This window comes from Protopterus annectens, chromosome 1.part1 (assembly GCF_019279795.1).
Source record: "Protopterus annectens isolate FY-2018-M chromosome 1.part1, PAN1.0, whole genome shotgun sequence".
In the NCBI taxonomy this organism is placed as follows: domain Eukaryota; kingdom Metazoa; phylum Chordata; order Ceratodontiformes; family Protopteridae; genus Protopterus; species Protopterus annectens.
In genome coordinates this window covers 1988037444-1988056693 of record NC_056726.1, presented here as the reverse complement: position 1 = coordinate 1988056693, position 19250 = coordinate 1988037444, and the positions used below count along the sequence as shown (strand labels likewise).

The 19250-nt window shown below is 44.5% G+C and overlaps 1 protein-coding gene across 1 annotated transcript in view; it reads right to left on the bottom strand.

Annotated features, from left to right (window-relative positions):
- The window catches only part of LOC122816787 (dynein axonemal heavy chain 8-like), a 9517065-nt gene that overhangs the window by 6201904 nt on the left and 3295911 nt on the right, over positions 1-19250 (bottom strand). The gene's annotated exons all lie outside the window — the stretch shown is intronic.

The following is a 19250-nucleotide window of genomic DNA, read 5'->3' as shown; positions in this document are numbered from 1 at the left end:
CTTGGAAGTGTACATAAATTGACATATCATATCTTGGGGACATTGTCAAATTTACCATGTCCTCTTCTTCTTTCTTCATTCCTATCACTCATGTCTGTGTCCATTTTCATTAGCACACTTTCCCTGTCTAATGCATGTTTCATTGTATTTGCCCTTACTGCCTCCTCATTAATTCATTCTGCAAATAATTGTTTTGGTGTACACTGCATTCAGTACAATTTTATTTGTTATTACTGCTGTTATTGCAGTATTTGTACACCTGGTAGTCATTGTAGCTGCCCATGCAAACTCACAGAGCAGGTTTGCTCGTAAACAAACTTGAGTGCCTCTTCTTCTGCTCAAGCTGCACTGTATGGTTTCCTAGCAGCTGCACTGCTGCTGGCCACAAAACCATGCTTGTACATGTGTAAGTGCCAAGAGCAGCATGAATATGCAATTAATGCTGCTGCTTATCACACTAACATATAAACTTCATGTAGGCTTTGTGCAAAGCCTATACAGAGTTTATTAAATTCCCGGGATGGTCTTACTAAAATTGTATTATGTTGTTTTTCCAGTAGGGATAAAAGTGTTTTATTACAGATACATATTACAAGCGTTCATCCAATAATCAAACATAGTGCTCTTACAATATTCAAAAACTGGAATCTTTGGAGGGCATACAGAAAATGTTGACTAGACAGATTAAAAGGTATGAGTTAATAACCTATGTGTGCAGACTTAGGAAACTATTCCTCTATTCAACTGCTTATATGCTTATGAGGGGTGACTTAATTTTTTGGCAATTATTTTGGGAACAGAATTTATTAATCATAAAGTCCAGACAAGAAATAAAAAGGAGTATGTACTCACCATAAAGTTCCATCTGTGTTGTCCATTTTCATTTATCCTTGACATATGGGTTCTGTTCCGATCTTCGGAACCAACTCTGCTATTACTACAGCTCGCAAAACCAAAAACTCTCAAACCTAACCCTTATCCACAATACTCATCTTCCAGTTACTTCAAATTGAGTTTGCTGAAAGACAGACAGAAAGAATAAACCCCAAAAGCCTTCACAGAAACCATATCTGGGACCATAAAACAATGACAATAACAGTAAGTGATATATGTCCATTATGCGTTCCACCAAAAAACTTCAAGGAGCAGGAGAAGGTGGGAGGAGAGTTGAGGATAAGTGAAAATGGGCAACACAGATGGAACATTATGGTGAGTACATAACGTCTTTATCTGATGTCAATTTTCATTTTATCCTTGACATATGGGACAGAGTCCTCAGCTACCACTGAGCTTGGGTGGACTCGAGGAAGGATATTTTTGAGCACCACTGAACCAAATGATGCTTCTCCCCTGGAGACCAGATTCAATTTGTAATGAGTAATAAATGCATGAGGGAAAGCCCAAGTTGATGCTGTGCAGATATCCATAGACGCTCTAGATTGAAAAACTATTGAAGTAGCTACAGCTCTTGTAGAATGTGCTTTTAAAGGTGTAGGGAACTTAATTTTCTTTTTATTGTAGATGAAAGAAATACATTATTTGAACCGTCTGGCTAGTGTCACTTTTCTGACTGGTTGGCCAAGTCTTCCAGATGAAAATGACACAAAAAGTTGGTTGGATTTTCTTAAATGCTTAGTTCTATGTAGACAGAAACATAATTGTCTATGAAAGTCTAATACATGTAAGTAGCATTCATCTTTGTGAGTAGAATTGGGAAAAATACTGGTAAATTAACAGTCTGATTGATATTGGTCTCTGACACCACCTTAGGCAAGAAAGAAGGATAGGTTCTCAGTGAAACTCTATCTTTATGGAATATCATGTAAGCAGGTTTATATGATAAGGCTGGTATTTCTGAAATCCTTCTGGATGAAGTTATTGCCACTAAAAATATAGTTTTCCAGGATAGAAATTTCAGATTGCATTCAGCTGAAGGTTCAAAAGGAGGTTGAACAATGGCTTGTAGCACTAAGTTGAGATCCCAAGGTGAAGTAGGATCTTTGTAATGGGGTTTTAGCAAGAAAATTCCTTTTAAGAAGGCCTTGCAAAGCCTAAGAGAAGCCAAAGAGGATTATTTAAAACCATTATGGAAATCTGAAATAGCACCTAATTGAATTCTTATAGTAGACTGGGAAGCACCTGCTTTGAAAAGTGAAGCTAAAAGTTCTAGGACTTTATTGATGGGTGCTGAAAAAGGGTCAATATAGTTATCTCGAGCCCAAAAGGTAAATCTCTTCCATTTACTAGCATACAGTTTATGGGTAGCTGGCTTGTGAGAGGCTAAGATTATATGACTTATCAGGAAGGAGTGTGAGGGATGCCTGACTATTAATAAAACTGGAGAAACCAAGCTAGCTTAAGGTTCACAGTGTTTGGATGGATTAATCCCTCTGGATGAGATAGAAGGTCTAGAGCTGGGTCCATAATTCAAGATTTTTGAATCAGATAAGGCCAAAGAAAGGGTACCATATTTGTCGAGGCCAATAAAGTGCAATGAGGATTACTTTGCTCTTCATCCTGATTGCTTTCTGTAGGAATTTTGGGATTAGAGGAATTGGGGCCAAATGTGGAGAAGAACATTTCTCACTGACTACCCTGGAGGGAGGATTAGGGCAAAGTAGTTGCTGCACTTGTTGTTTAGGGGAAAGGCAAATAGGTCCATAGCAAGGCTGGCCCCACTGATGGAAAATCCTGTCACTTGTGGACTGAGAGACCATTCATGAAGCAGGAGAATATACCTGCTTAGTGTGTCCACTATCACACTGGAACTCCCCGGAATATGCATTGCTATCAGAAAGTAGTTGGAAGAGATCGCCCATTGCCACACACTGAGAGTTTCTTGACAAAGGCGGTAGGATTTGTTTTCTCCCTGTTTTTTGATGTACCAAACCACCGACATGTTATCCATCTGAATCGCAATTGTTCCTGAGGGAAGAGCCATCTGAAAGGTTTTCAACACTAAAAGCACTGCCCTTAGCTCCAGTACACTGATATGCAATTTGGCCTCTGCAGGGGACCAAGTGCCTTGGACAGTATTGTCTAGATTATACCCCACACCCCATCTGGGAGGAGTCTGTGGTCACTATGTCTTGGGGTTGTGAAGGGACAAATGGATGGCCAAGAAGAATATCATTGAAATGCATCCACCAAGCTAAATATATTCTGCAAAGACTGGTGACTAAAATCAGGTCTGACATGGGTTGGTGTAACATTGACCATTGAGACGGTAGCAACCATTGTAGTATCCTCATTTGGCATCTTGCTAAGAGTTATTGCTGCAGCCATGGAGCCTAATGCTTGAAGGGCTAGATAAGTGGACACTCTTCTGTTGCTGATTAGCTTCTGTACCTTACCTCTGATCTTCTGTAATCTTACAGGGGGAAGAGAGAAGCTATGGAATTTTGAGTATTTAGAAAGTGTCCTATGAACTCTAAATTCTGAGTTGGGGGTCAATTTCGATTTTTCGTAATTTACAGTTATTCCCAAATAAGAACAAACATGAAGTAAATGGTGTCTTGCTTCTATCAACTGATGCCTGGTTGGGGTGGTAATGAGCCAATTGTCTAGATATAGAAACATCCTGAATCCCTGCAGTCTCAAGTGAGCTGCTACTACTGCCATAGATTTGGTGAACGCCCAGAGGGTTGTGCTGAAACCAAAGACCAGAACTCTGAATTGATAGTGATTGGCTCCCAGCCGGAAGTGGAGCAATCTTCTGGATCATTTGTCCATCTTTATATGGTAATATGCATCCTGAAGATCTATTGAGCACATCCAATTGTCTTTTTCCAAAAACAGAAGACTGGACTGTACCATAACTATCCAGAATTTGGTTTGACAAACTGATTCGTTCAGTACACTTAGATCCAAAATCTGTCTCCAGTTCCCTGTCTTTTTTGGTGCTAAAAAGAATCTTGAGTAAATTCTGGACTCTCTCTGGTCTGGAGGACTCCTTGGATGACTCTTTTTCTAGCATTGTTTGGATTTCTAGAACTAATTATTCCCTCTGACTGGGTGGTATGTCAGAGATTTTCTTGCACACAAGAAGAGGAAGGAAATAGGGAACTGTATAGCCTCTGGATATAATCCTCTGTACTCAAGCATCTGATGTTATTTTTAGTCAGACATTTCAGTGCAGGGATAAGCGGCCCCTGACTGCTTCCAGAGGAAGACAATCAGTCCTCTTTTCAGGAGCACTGGTAGGATTTACCAGAGAAAGAATTCCTGAAACCCTGATTTTGCATGCCACTTCTGCCACACGGGCAGCGTCTTCCATTACAGTTCCCCCTCTGTCTCTGGGGGAACTACCTCCACATATGTCCAGAAAAGGCCCTTGGGACATTTTGAACAACATTTTTCCACTGCTTCTCTGATTTCTAGAGAATGGTCGTTGAGGAGCAGAAAAACACATGCACACAGCAGAAAGGGGCTTTCCATCTTTCTCACACCTGGATAAAGTTTCTCTGACCATTGGACCAAACAAGGACAATTTGTCAAAGGATGCATTGACGAAGAAATACTTAAATGGTGCCACAAAGTCACAAAGGCTCATCCAGGCATGTCTCCTAACAGCAACGCCTGAACCCTTTGCTGTAGTAGTCCTTTTGGCTGCATGAGTGATGAGCCTCATGGATGAATTGGACACCGACTCCAGGAAGCCAACTGGGAAGACATCTTTTCTTGAATATCCTCAGAAATGGTTCCTGCAAGGATATCCAATAACTCCTCCACCAGATTCTTCTGAAGTCTGGTGAAGTGTGCCAAGAAATTCAAGGACCTTAAAAAAATTTGATGAAGCGGAGACCCACTTCCTGAACATATCCATCTCCTGAGACTCTCTGTTGGGTGGATGGAGAGAGGAACTCTCTTCGGCCAGTTTCTTCTTTGTGGCTGCTGCCACGATCATGACATCAACTGCTAATCCTTTGGCCCAGAACTATTTGTCTTTAGGAGTAGACAGAATTATGTCTGGTCTCCTGGAAATGGGTTCATTATTGCCAGGGGCCTTCCACCCCAGCTGAGAGATCAACTGAATGAGCTTATCAGCAGGTGGATTCACCCAAGAAGTAGAGAGTCGAGTGCTGAAGGCCTGCAGGTACAGTGACTCAGAAGAGGGATTCTGGGACTTCCAGTCACTCCTCTGTTTCCACAGTCTCCAAAGGAGACATCATCAGGGGTGACCTTGGGTATCCTTCACCTTCATCGAAATCGGTGTCTTTGGTGATCAATTCCTCTGGGGAATCCAAGTGCTTCCTCTTGCACTTTTTCTTCTTAGGGACCTTCTCAGTGGAGTGATCTGGGGAGGTTTCAGAAGAGGAGAGAACTGTTATATGAGACTCTGGTCTTGGCACTCGCTGACTCAGTGGGAGTGCTGGTTGAATATCTGGGTGTGAAGAGGAGACGGACACTGGCTCTGAAGTGAAAGCGGCTAACTGTCTGACTGTGGCAATCACAGCTCTCTTCATGGTCTTGAAAGCTGCACTGCCCCACAGAGGGAAAGGAGACTAGAACAGAGAAAGACTGCCTCAGAACCATGGTCACTCCTTGCTCTGAGGAGACAGCCTTCGAGACCGAAGCCTGAGAAGAGCTAATCCATGCCAAAGCCCCAAGGTGCAGAGATGGTTCCAAAAATAGTTGTTGACTCACACCTCCCAGAGCTGGCAGGACAGACTCAGTCCTGTGACGCCTCTGAATCCGACAGGACTGAAGACCTCTGAGCAAGGACCGATTCCAAAGAAGGGGTATCTCTGGAACCAATGCAGTCAGCACCAGACGGCTTGATGCCAGAAACTCTGAATCTTCCAAAAAAGTCAGAGGAGGAAGGCCTAGAAGGGTAAGGGAAGTATCAGTGTCCATACCAAAGGGGGTTGGGGCCGAAGAGGTACCTGACAAGCCTCTTGCCCAGAGTATCTTATTCACCAACATCTCCACATTATCTTCAGTTAAGTTCTTGGTGGAACAAATCTAAAAGGTGGAGGGCCATTTTGGCCTTTCCAGAAAGGGCGAAGGCAGCCTTCCTGCAAAGGGGTCAATAGGAGGTGAGTATGATGTCCTTGGAAGTTCTATAATGGATGGTTCATCAATTTCCTTACTTAGTGTCAAAACAGTCGATAATTGAAGAGATGTCAGCACCAAATTTTTGGTGTCAAAAAATCGAAATGCTAAGTGCAGATGACTTTGTCCAAGCTGATAAACTCAGTGTTGTAGGTCCTGTCAGGACTGAAGTTTTAGTAGAAGAGTTGGTTGGTTCCAAGTATTCTAAAGGAAGTGAAGACTTAGCCTTTTTTTGAGGACAGTGCCAAAAGAGAGGAAGGCAGTGACAGGCTTCCCTTTTTTGTTTTTTTTCCATAACTTTGGCGCAGTGGTGCAGCAGTTGCACTGTCACCTCACAGCAAGAAGTTCTCCAGTTCGATTCTCAGCTGGGGTGCCTTCTGTATGGAGTCTGCATGTCTCGCTGCATCCACGTGGGCTTCCTCTGGGTGCTCCAGTTTCCTCCCACGTTACGACAACATGCATCTGGTGTATTTCTGTCCAGGCCTCTGTTGAAAATTGGCTTTGTTTCAAGTCAGACTTTCCTGGTAAACAAATGTTAAATAAATAAACTTGGAAGAAGAAGATGAGAAAGAAGAAGAAAAAACATCAGTCTTACTCCTAACTTTGTCAGAACAAGATAAGGCCTCACTGAAGGCTGATGGAAACACACCCTTCAAAATAAGTTTATTATGCCTTTCCACTAGTGCCCTGTAACTAAACCTGTGGTATATTGAGCAGTCCTCTTCCTCTTGAAGGTGAACAGGGCCTAGGCAATAAACACAAAGCAAATGTGCATCTGAGAAAATAATTTTGTGCCCGCATTTCTGGCACCTTTTAAAATTAGCGACTTTTGGTTTACCTGCCATACTGAGAAAATTTCTAAAGTTTGTAAATAACTGGCGACCATTGGCCAATTGCACAAACCATAAACACGCACACAAGCGCACACAGTTAGAAAGCTTCAAGAACAGCAACAAAACTCAATGAAGTAGTACTGGAAGGAGAAGCATCAGGAAGAAAACCATCAACAATGATAGTTTTTCCTTCTCTTGTACACCTTGATGTATTTTTAACTATCAACAACGATAGTTAAAATACACCAAAGTGTACAGAAAGAGGTAGAGAGGAGAAATTTAAAAGTACTATACAGTAGTAGGTAGGTTAATGACTAAAGATAAAGGAGAAAGAGGCAGAAAACGCTTTCAAAAATTTTGAATTATATCAACAAATTTTACTTAGCTTGAGAGTAGTGGTGAAAACATCAGTCATGAAAAGCGGCAAATGAAATCTGAGGTAACTGGGAGAGGAGCACTGTGGTAAGGGTTAGGTTCAAGAGTTTTTGGCTTGCACAAGCTGTAGTAATGGCTGAGTCAGTTCCGAGGAGTGGAACCGAACCCATATGTCGAGGATAAAATGAAAATTGACATCAGATTAGCTGTTTATTCAAACTAGTTCCATTTAACTCAAGATTATAGGTTCATAGGTTTATACTAGATTAAATACCACCAGGATCTTTATAAGCTTAGCAATGCAGCCCAACCCAGATTTGTCCCTGAGTATTTTGGAAGCCTATATGGTGGGGGTATGTTAGTAAGGAAGTAGCCAAGGGTTGTGTGGGGGAAGCATATTAGATGGGGATTAATCTACATTTTGTTGACCTTTGTCCATCAGAGACATGGAGGCCAGACCAGGGGTGAATCTGCAATTTCCCAAACAATGATCAAGGTTTTATTTAAATAGGGTCAGGGATGAACTCTACTTCACATGGATGGGGAGCTTATTCCATAGTGTGGTGATCCTTTCAGACACATATTAGTATCTCCAGCAAGTTCTGTTTATGTCACAGACAAAGTACAGGTCCTTGGAACCAATGTTTCTGGTGCTACCTGTTTTGCAGATGGGCAAAAGATCCATCCGAGCTATATCTGAGGATGCCTTATATGCTAGACATAGATCGCCTCTCAGTAACTTGTAGGAGACTGAGTACAGAGATAGGGCTCCAAGGTGATCTGTGTAGAACAGGATACTCATACCATGGATTCTCCTGGTGAGGAACCTTTGAGGGTGTTCCAAGTGTTCTAAGTGCCTTATTAGGTACATATCAATGGGGGCACTGTACTCAGTGATAGGTCTGATAAGGGCCGCATACGGCAGCACTATAACTTCCTTGGACCTGGATGCCATACCCTTATGAGTTCAGTTACACAGAATGATTTTCTTACTAGCTCCACTATGTGTTAGTCAAAGTCCAGATTACTGTCTACGTGTGTTCCCATAGCCATAACTACTGGGTCAGCTCTTAAGGGTGTTTTATCAGTACAGTAATTAGCTTGAGTAGACAGTTTCCCAAAGGCATTACAATGCATTTTTTCATGTTGAGTTTTAATGTGTGACTTTGACACCAGTCATTTTTTTGTGTTAGACCGTCTTCTAAGATGCTGATGTCATGGGGGGAATCTATGACAGTGTCCAATTTACAGTTATCTGAAAACCTGGTGAGCTACAGGCTTTTGATGTAAGTCTTGACTTCTGAGAAGTAGATGCCAAACAGGAGCGGGCCCAACATGAAGCCCTGGGTACTCCTCTGATGATCAGTTTCGTGGTAGAGGTGGCATCACACATCCTGACTTCTTGGGTCCTATCTGTGAGCCAACCAACAATCCAGTAAATTATGTACAGATTTATGTCACATTTTGAGACTTTTTCAATAATACTTGAGTGGGGTATTATATCTAACACCCTGACTAGGTCAAGGTAGGGGGTATGGACCATTTTTCCTTCATCTATGCCTTGGTGACCCTCTCAAAGAAGTCTATCAGACTGAGTAGGTAAGACCGCCCCTTAACAAAGACAAACTAGGACCGATCCAGTGTATGTAAGTTGCCAATGCCCTTGTTGATCATTTCTATGATAATTCATTCCATGGCTTTGCATATTAACCTTGTCAGAATGATGGGTCTGTAGTTCCTGGGGTTAGTTGATGGACTATTCTTTTGAATAAGGATGACTGTTGAGGCCCTCCATTCACTTGGCATGTAATCTGTTTGAGGCTGCTGTTAAACAGTGCCTCCAGTTGTCCTGATAAGTCATGTTTTAAGAGGCAACCAGGGATATTGTTGGGGGCCACTGAAGCAGTGGTTTTGGCAAAATAAGGCATATGGAGGGAGGGTGTTCTTGCTTCAACCGTGATCTGTATGAACCTCTACTGTTATGTTAAGGCTAATTAGACAACTATGCTATGATCATCATTAAATCATTGTTGAAGTAGCATCACCTGTATGGGTAGAATACCACAACTTTGAAAAAAAAGGGAGGAGGAAAAAGGATTTGAGTCCAGAAGCCCCTGGAGAATAATCCTAGCAAAGCCTACTCTGCACATTGAGAAAAAATCTAACTTGTATTGCTTAGTGAAAGTTGCTATCTCTAGTATATTTATGGTGTCCTTGTCTCTTGAAAAAGCCACAGAAGTAGCTCAAATCCTGGTAGAGTGGGCTTTGGCCCTGCCTGGAAGTGTCCTGTTACACTGGGAGTAACAAAAAGCAATAACATGGGACAACTATTTAGGAAAAAAGAAGTTATGCACTCACCATAACATTCCATCTGAGTAGTTGTACTTCATTTGTCTTCAACCTGTGGGTTACGGATCCGTATCAGATCCGAGCTGGCAACTTTTACTAGCATCTGCTCCGAGCTCCAAACTCCTCCCCTTACCCATAATACACCTCCACTACCTTCCATTACCCAGATCGAGTTTGCTGAACCTTATACTGATAACCTGACCTGAAAAATTACTTGTGAACTATACTGCAGCCCATAGGCTGATCATATGCCAAGGTCCGGGGGAAGAAGGGAGGGAGGGACGGTTGAAGACAAATGAAGTAGAACTACTCAGACAGAATGTTATGGTGAGTAAATAACTTTTTTATCTGAAGTAGTTTACTTCATTTGGTCTTCAACCTGTGGGACAGAGTCCTCAGCTACTAAACTCCAGTGAGGCCCTCATGGAAGGATATTCCAGAGCACTGCGGAACCAAAGGATGCTCTCCTTCTAGAAGTCAAGTCCAATTTGTAATGAGAAATAAATGCATGAGATGAGGACCAAGTAGCTGCAGAACAAATATCATCCAAAGACACTCTACACCAAAAAGCCGCAGAAGTAGCCATGGACCTAGTGAAATGGGCTTTCACCTGACCTGGAGGAGACATGCCTCTGTCCTTATAGACCTGAAGGATGCATGAAGAGATCCCTCTAGCAATAGTGAGCTTGGAGATAGGTTTTCCCAAAAAGGGTTTATAGAAGGATACAAACAATTGATCAGATTTACGGAAATTTTTTTGTCGTGTGTAAAAAGAATCGTAACGGTCTATGAACATCCAACAGGTGGAGTTTGTATTCCATCTTGTTAGTAAAATTGGGAAAAAAACACAGGCAAATTGATGGTCTGATTCATATTGACTGGTGATGCCACCTTAGGAAGAAAGGATGGATTGATTCGAAGGAAAACCCTATCTTTGTGAAAAATCATATAAGGAACTTTGATGGACAAAGCCTGTAATTCTGAAACCCTTTTGGCAGAGGTAATAGCCACCAAAAAAGCTTTTTCCAAGATAAAAATTTCAGATCTACAGTTGCAGCAGGCTCAATAGGCAGAGTGACCAAAGTTTGAAAAACCATAGTAAGGTCCCATGGGCGAGAACAGGATCTTTGACGGGGGGGGGGGGGGCGTAACAGACAGGTGTCTTTAATAAAGGCTTTACACGGTCTGGAAGAGGCTAAGGAGGCAGAAATCTCGCCCACATGAAAATGAGACATGGCAGCCAACTGAACCTTGACAGTAGAAGAGCTAGCACTGAAAAATGTCAGCTAGAAAATCAAGAATGGCAGAAATAGGAGCCGTGAAAGGGTCTAAACTCCTTTGAGAGGCCCAAAAGGAAAAACGTTTCCACTTACTGTGATAAACTTTCCTGGTCGAAGACTTATGAGCAGCCAACAGAACAGATCTAACAGAGGAGGATAGTCCAGGAGTCCTAGCAATCACAGGAACTGAAGCAGCCAAGCTGTGAGCTTCAGACTGTCCAGATTCAGATGAGGCACCCCCCGAAGGGTGTGAAATCAGATCCTGAATGGGATCTAGGATCCAAGGCGGAGCCAGAAGGTGAGACCATAGGAAGGGAAACCATACCTGGCAAGGCCAGAACGAGGCAATGAGAATAACTTTGCTCCCCAGTCGATGAGCTTTCTGTAAAAACCTCGGAATAAAAGGTACTGGCGGATAAGCATACAGAAGACCAGGAGGTCAAGCATGAACTAGAGCATCTCTGGGGGACTCCCATGGCAGGGGGTTCAGATAAAAAAACTCGCTGCACTTCGCGTTGGAAGGAGATGTGAAAAGATCGCAGCAAGGTTGACCTCATTCGCTTGAAGATCTGTTCCGCTACTGCCAGATTCAGAGACCACTCATAAGGCATCAGAATGGTCCAACTTAGCATGTCCGCTAGGATGTTAGACCGTCCTGGAATCTGCATTGCGATGAGAAAGCTACAAGTGGAGATCGCCCATTCCCACACTCTCAGTGCCTCAAGACAAAGGGGGTAAGACCTGGTCCCTCCCTGTTTGTTGATATACCAGACCAACGACATGCTGTCTGACTGAATTGCAATCGTTCCCAGAGGAAGAAAGGCATAAAGGGCCTGCAATGCTAGAAGGACCGCCCTCATCTCTAGGACATTTATGTCCAAGCTGGTCTCTATGGGGGACCGTAGGGCTTGGACTGTCCTGCCCGAACAACATCCCCCCCACCCGAGTTGGGAGGCATCCGTGGTCACTGTGGCTTGGGCCGGGGCTGGAACAAAGGGTCGTCCCTCCAAAATGTCCGGAAAGCACATCCACCATATGAGGGACGACCGACAGACACGACTGAGTTGAATTGGATGTGCCAAAGGCAGTTCCAACAGGGACCATTGTACAGCTAGAGTCCACTGTAGAATTCTCATGTGTAACCGGGCATACGGGAGAAGAGTTATGGTTGCTGCCATTGAGCCTAAGGCCCTCAACACTGATTCTGCCATTGGGAGATGAGAATGGTAGATCAGAGAGACATGTATCCTCAGGTTTTGAACTCTCTCTGAGGTCAGGAAGATTTTGCACTGAGGAGTATCTATCCTGGCAACAATGTAGTCTATCACCTGTACAGGATCTAGGAGAGATTTGGATGCATTGATTGTGATTCCCAAACACAGGGCAGGAGTCAGGAAATAATCCCTGGTTTGGGAGAGTAGACGCCTGGCGGGAGCAGTGAGGTGCCAATCGTCCAGGTACGAATAGACCTGAATCCCCTGAAGCCTCAGATGAGCCGCTACCACCGCCATCACTTTGGTAAACAACCTGGGGACTGTGGTGAGACCAAAGGGTAGGACTCGAAATTGGTAATGAGTAACTCCTAGCCAAAAGCGGAGGAACCTCCTGTAGCTTCTGTGCATTTTTATGTGATAGTAAGCATCCTGGAGGTTTAACGAGCACATCCAGTCGCTCTCTTGCAGGTACGGCATGATGGACTGTAATGTAACCATCCGGGACTTCTCTTTGGCAAATGACAGGTTCAGGGTAGAGAGGTCCAGAATGGACCTTATGTTCCCCGTTTTCTTCGACACCAAAAAGAACCTGGAGTAGAAGCCCGATCCGGACTGATCTGGGGGGACGGTTTTGATTGTTCGTTTTTCTAGAAGCTTGGAAATTTCCTGCACTGCTGCCTCCCTTTGCGTGGGTGGTATGTCCGGGAGGTGTCTGGGAGATTTGGGGGAACCCACAAAAGGAAATCAAGTACTCTCTGGATATGATCTGAAGCACCCAACGGTCTGATGTTATGGACTCCAATACCGCTAGGTCCAAGGACAATCGTCCCCTGACTGCCTCCAGTGTAGAACAGTCAAACAACCCCTTAGGGTTGCTTCCTGGGTCTGTCCGAGAAAGGTTCTCGAGACCCAAAATTCTTTGGACCCCCCCTGCCTCTGGGCTGGTGTCCATACTGTCCCCCTCTGCCTCTGGGGGAAGAAGAACCCTGAGTGTCCGGGGAATACTGTGACTTCCGGAACCACATCTTCTTTTGCCCTTCCTGATTCCGGGAAAAGGACCTTTGAGGGTTCAGAAAGCAGATCCCGATGGCAGATAGTGTCTTCCCATCCTTCTTATTCTGGACTAGTGTCTCTTTGATGTTCTTACCAAAGGGAGTACAGCCATCATAAGGGCACTGGCAAAGGATGCCTTGAAGGGTTCCAAAAAATCACATAGCCAGAGCCAGGCATTGCCCCTCATGGACACGCCGGACCCAGCTGCCCTAACCACTCCTTCTATAGCATGCGAAAGGAGTCGCATGGACGTGTTGGAGACTGCTGTTAAAGTGGCCATCCTCGGGGAGAATGAAGCCTTGTCCTCCTGCGACATGGACTTGAGGGGAGACTCCTCCAGCTCCTTTACCAGGTTGCATTGGAATCTGGTGACATGAGCCAGGTAGTTCAGTGCCCTAATCGAAAAGGTAGCTGAAGCATAAACCCGCTTCCCTAGGCGGTCCATCATCCGTGACTCTCTGTCAGGAGGATGAACCGAGAAACTCTCCTGAGCAAGTTCTTTCTTCATGGCTGCTGCTACCACCATAGCATCTACGGGGGAACCCTTGTTCCATGCTGGTCTGTCTATGGAGGGGCTTAAAATCTTGTCTGGTCTTTTCGGGATATGTTCCATGGTTTCCGGTTCCTTCCTTGCCTGCAAGGTGACCAGATCCACCAAAGGATCTGCAGGAGGGGACACCCAGGAAGTAGATGGGCCCATGCCGAAAGCCTCCAGGAACAAGGACTTGTCAGAAGAAGGTTTGGGGGCAGTCCAACCTCCCCGATGACAAAGGATTTATATGATGTCCATAAAGGAGAAATCCTCGGGAGGTGACCTAGGGGAACCTTCTCCATCATCCAAGTCCGTGTCCACGGTGAAGGACTAGGGGGGAGTCCAAGTACCTCCTCTTGCACATATGCTTGCGAGGTACCTTTCCGGTGGGGCTCTCCAGGAGGACCTCGCAAGCCATTGTTCCTCAGTAGGAACCAACTGGGGCTCCACGAGCACAGGCTGTCCCTCTGGTAAAATGATGGGGACTGTAGACAGAGCCGAGGAAGTCTGGTTGGAGTCTGAGGGGGCAGTCAGGAGTCTCGATCCAGCAGAGAGTACCCTTTCTACCATGTGGAATACCAAAGGAGGGCAAACCTCCTGAGAAACCAATAAGGAGACCGGTCTCCACGGGTCAAACGACAGAATCGGAGCCGGGCCCGAAGTGGATAGATCTCCGAGGGAGGGAACTTGGCCCGACAAAGGCGGAGCCGATGAATAAAGTTCCACTCCCTCGGATCCGACACCCAAGCTCTGGCTCCGAGAGCTGGTTGGATCCGAAATGCTCCAGGCAGTTGTCAGCATCGAGGAAGCAGGTACCATCGGCGCCGACCCCCTGACCAAAGCCACCCTCTGATCTGAATACTCCAAACCAGAAGGTCGGATCAGACAAGGAGATATTGGCTGGAAAAAGGGAAGCGGGCTCCCCCCCCAAGAGGGAGGGGGGCTGGCAAGACCCCCATCTTGATCTGAGTATGGATAAACCTCCTCATCATTTTATCCAGATCAACCTCTGACAAAGACCGGGTGGACCTCGACGATGCCACGGACTCCGACCTGGAAGGTTGGGGTGCCAAGGCCCTAGAGGCTGAACATGTCTCCTCCGGCTCCGGAGAGAACCTCGGACTCGAGGGGAGTCATGGATCCGTAGCATTTTTACGGGTGAAGGGAAGTCTGGAGACCTCTTTCGCTTTTCCCTTGCCTTCAATTCTCTTTCCTTCCCTCTGCCTCTTCTCCTCTCAACTTCCACAGGCTTTTGAACAGGAGGTTGAGTCCCAGCCTGGGAGGAAGGAGAAGCCAGGGGAAGAGAGGAAGGAGATGCGGCCACAGCAGCCACTGTGACCAAAGCCGGACACGAAAAAACAGACTTTGAAGGGGGAAGAAGGCCTTTGAGGGCCAACTTGGCCTTCCTATCCTTAATGGCGCGGGGGTTGAAGCCCGCACATACACTGCAGTCCACACTCAGATGGGCCACGCCCAAGCACATAACACACAGAGTGTGGCCATCTGCAGGGGATAATTTATGGCCACACTCAGAGCAACGTTTAAAGATAGGCTTGTCAGCCGTACTAACAGAGAAATAAACCTTAAGAAAAAAAAAGAAGTTATGTACCTACCATAACGTTGCATGCTAGTTGTCTTCTTCTCGCCTTCTTTCTTGCTGGTTGGGTTCGGAGATGATCCTTGGCTCCGACTCGGCCATCTTCAAAAGCTCGAGAGCTGCTTACTGGCTCGAGGCCCCCATATATCCCATGATGCCTGGCGCTAGATACCCAGATCTCGTTTGGTAAGTCTAACTGCAGACATAATAATAAAGGAATCCTATCCTAGAATGCATAAATCCGACTGGAGAGACTACGAAAGGAATAGCCAGAGAAGACTCAGCCAGTGAAAAATCAAGAGGAGCTCTTCTCGGTCCACTAGGATAGGGGGATGGAGGGTGGGACGCAAGAAAGAAGGTGAGAAGAAGACAACTAACATGAAACGTTATGGTAGGTACATAACTTCTTTAGGTTAAGTTGTCTATCTCGCGTTCATTCTTGCTGGTTGGGACAGCGTCCCTAGCACCTAAAGTCCCGGGTGGCTCATCAGAAAAGACTCTTCAGAACAGTGGAACCAAAATCAGCTCTGCTCCTGAAAACCAAATCCAACTTGTAATGCGAAATGAAAGTATGTGGGTTGGCCCACGTAGCCACAGCACAAATAGAGTCCATGGGCAACCTAGCCTGAAAGGCCTAAGAACAATATTTCTGGTCAGTCTACTGCTAGACAGGTAGGAGTTTCTACCTTGAATTCTAGCAATGGTCATGTTAATGGAACTGTTGGTAACCCTGTGAATGCATCTACTATCTCTGTTGAGTCTAATGGTCCTGTGACTATTGCCAAGCCTTCTAGTGATGTTAATAACAGTGATAATGTTGATATTCGTAGTGTTTCCTGTTCCACAGTTGTGTTACAAACAGGTGAACATATACAGTCTAATGGGGCCGTTTTTCCACCTGCTCAAAGTTTAAATAGTAATGTTTCCACTGATGAAGGACCTGTTGTTCGTAGTAAGGTTTTTAATACCAATGGTTCTAGTAGGGAGATTGGTCCCTGCAGCCCTTTCCCCATAGCGGATACTTTTCGCAGAGGGAGGCACCGCTCAGTGAGCAGGGGAAGACAAAAAAGGAAGTTTATAGCCAGCGAAGTGAAAGAACCCACACTCAAGAAGATGTGGGAGAAGTTAACATAGTTTATAATCTCTCACATAGGCCACTGAGTTGTTATGAGCTTCAATTATTAAATAGAGGCTTGTCTTTCATCCCCTCTGTTCGGAGTAATCATATAGATACTATTCTTGATGTTAAGCTTTTTGCTAGAAATTTGCAGCTCAAGTTAATGTATTCCGGCACTAGTTTTGTTCAGCCAGAAATGCAGTTCAGGAAACCTAGTGTCTACACTCCAGTATTACACCCTTTAATTGATACTTTTAGTAAGCTTGTTTAAAGAGACATCTATTCCTCTTGTATGGATTTCACTCTGACCAAGAAAAATTTGAGTGTTAAACAGAATAAAGCTTTACAAGATCTTATGCATGATGCTAATATTTCCATTAGGCCTGCTGATAAGGGAGGGTCTATTGTAGTTCTGGATAGGTCTTTTTATCATAGGGTTATGGTAGAGATGCTGGACAATGAAAGGTATTATAGACCCATAACTCCAGCAGAGGTACAGAGCATCATTACCAGAGTTTATATAGGTTCATAGGTTGGTACTAGGCTATCAGCCCTAGGGCCTATACAAGCCTAGCCATAACAATTCCCTGGCTATTTCTTCCCACATTATTTACTTTCCTGGACCCCTGTCTAGCAGGGCGACTGATGTGATCCCTGGGGTGAATTTCCTTTCTCCCATCCAATCGTCAAGGTTCCTCTTGAAGAGGTCCAAAGAGGCACTCTGCTTGACATGCATGGGCAATCTATTCCAGAGTCTGGGGAGTCTCTGGGTCAGGAACCTATCCCTCCAGCATGTTTTGTTTATTGTGATGACAAGGTTTAGATCCCTGGAGCGTGTAGCTCTGAGGGATTGGGATTTCTTTAAGTGTAGCATGTCCAACAGCTCTGGGTTTGACATGGCCTTGTATGTTAAGCAGAGATCGCTTCTGAGTAGGCGATATGCGACAGAGTATAGCTGGAGTTTTTAAGGCGGTCAGCGTAGGGCATCTGCTTTAGGCCTGTGATTCTTTTAGTGAGGTATTTCTGAGGCCTTTCCAGTTGTTGCAGATGTCTTGAGAGGTACATACCAAATGGAGCATTGTATTCTATAATGGGTCTAATGAGGGATGAGTACAGTGGGACAATGACCTCCTTTTTCTGGATGAAAAGCCCTTCGTGATGAGGTGTGCCACATAGAAGGATTTCCTGACTGTTGTGGCGATGTGGTTATCGAAGGTGAGACCACTGTCCACCTGTGTCCCTAAGTCTCTTATCACACTTTCTGTGTTTAGTGTACTGCCACCTATATGGTAATTCATGGATACATGTTTTTCCAAAGGGATAACAATATATTTCTTGGCATTGAGCTTGAGCCCATGGCTCTGGCACCAAGCATCTGTTTCTGTAAGGCCCTTTTGTAGAGTATCCACATCATTTGGGGATTCAATAATGGCTCCCAGTTTGCAGTCATCTGCAAACTTTGTTAGCCAGAGTCCCTTAGTGTTGACCTGTACTTCAGAGAAGTAGATGCCAAACAAGAGCGCCCCAGGACTGAACCCTGAGGTACTCCACTTGTCACTTGTCTGGAGCTGGATTTGGAGTCGGCTACTTTTACAGTGTGGGTTCTATCAGTAAGCCATTTAGCAACCCATTGGGTGACATAGGGATTAATGCCCAACTTAGTAAGTTTATCTATGATTCCAGAGTGGGGATGGTGTCAAAGGCCTTGGCAAGGTCTAGATAGGCTGTGTGGACCACCTTACCCTTGTCCATGGCTCTGGAGACTGATTCAAAGAAGTCAATCAGGTTCAGGAGACAAGATCGGCCCTTCACAAACCCAAACTGGGTGGGGTCCAGTGTTTGAAGGTTGCCAATGTCTTTGTTTAGAAGTTCCATGATAATACGCTCCATGGCCTTGCAGATAAGGCTTGTCAGACTGATGGGACGGTAGTTTCCGGGATCCAAGGTGGATCCCCCCTTGTGGATTGGGATAACTGTAGCTCTGCGCCACTCAGTGGGCACGAAACCTGAGGTGAGGCTATGATTAAACATGACACTTAGGTGAGGTGCCAGTTCATATTGTAGTTCATGTAGCCTAGAGGACCTATACAGGCTTGGTGCTCCAGAATTCAAGTTATATGATTATTTGTTGATTGATAACCCTGTTATTCCTATTATACATGGATTACCTAAGATACATAAGGATTCAGTTAAACCACCTATGAGACCTATTGTTTCTGGCCGTGGGTGGGTTACTGATAATTTGTCTTTTTATATAGAGAAAATTCTGAGACCTTATGTGGATTCGAATAGGTTTGTACTTAGGGATTTCAAGCAATTTTTACTTGATTTTTATCAAGCACTTCATTGTTTATCAGGCCATGAAACAGTTATCTTGGTCACTATAGATGTCATATCTTTGTTTACCAACATCCCTAATATTTCAGGGCTGGAGTATGTACATTCGTATTTGGCTACACACTCTAATTTGCCTTTGAGCCAGATAGAGTTTTTCTGTTCTTTGATAGAAGTTATTTTGGAAAGTAATGTTTTTCTTTTTGATACTAATTTTTATTTACAAAAAGATGGCATAGCTATGGGCACTTCTTGTGCCAATAGCTACGCCAATCTAGTTATGGCCCATTGGGAGGAGCATAAGCTTTTTGATTTAGTTTCTTTCCAGAAATATGTTCCTTTCTATAGGAGATTTGTCAATGATTTGTTTCTTTTATGGACAGGTAGTCTAGCTTAGTTAAAGAGTTTTGAAGAGCAGGTTAATAGTTTGACGCCTTTTTTAAAATTTACTATGATTTATTCTGATAGTAATATTTTTTCTTAGATGTTTTAATCTGGCGCCTACCAAATGG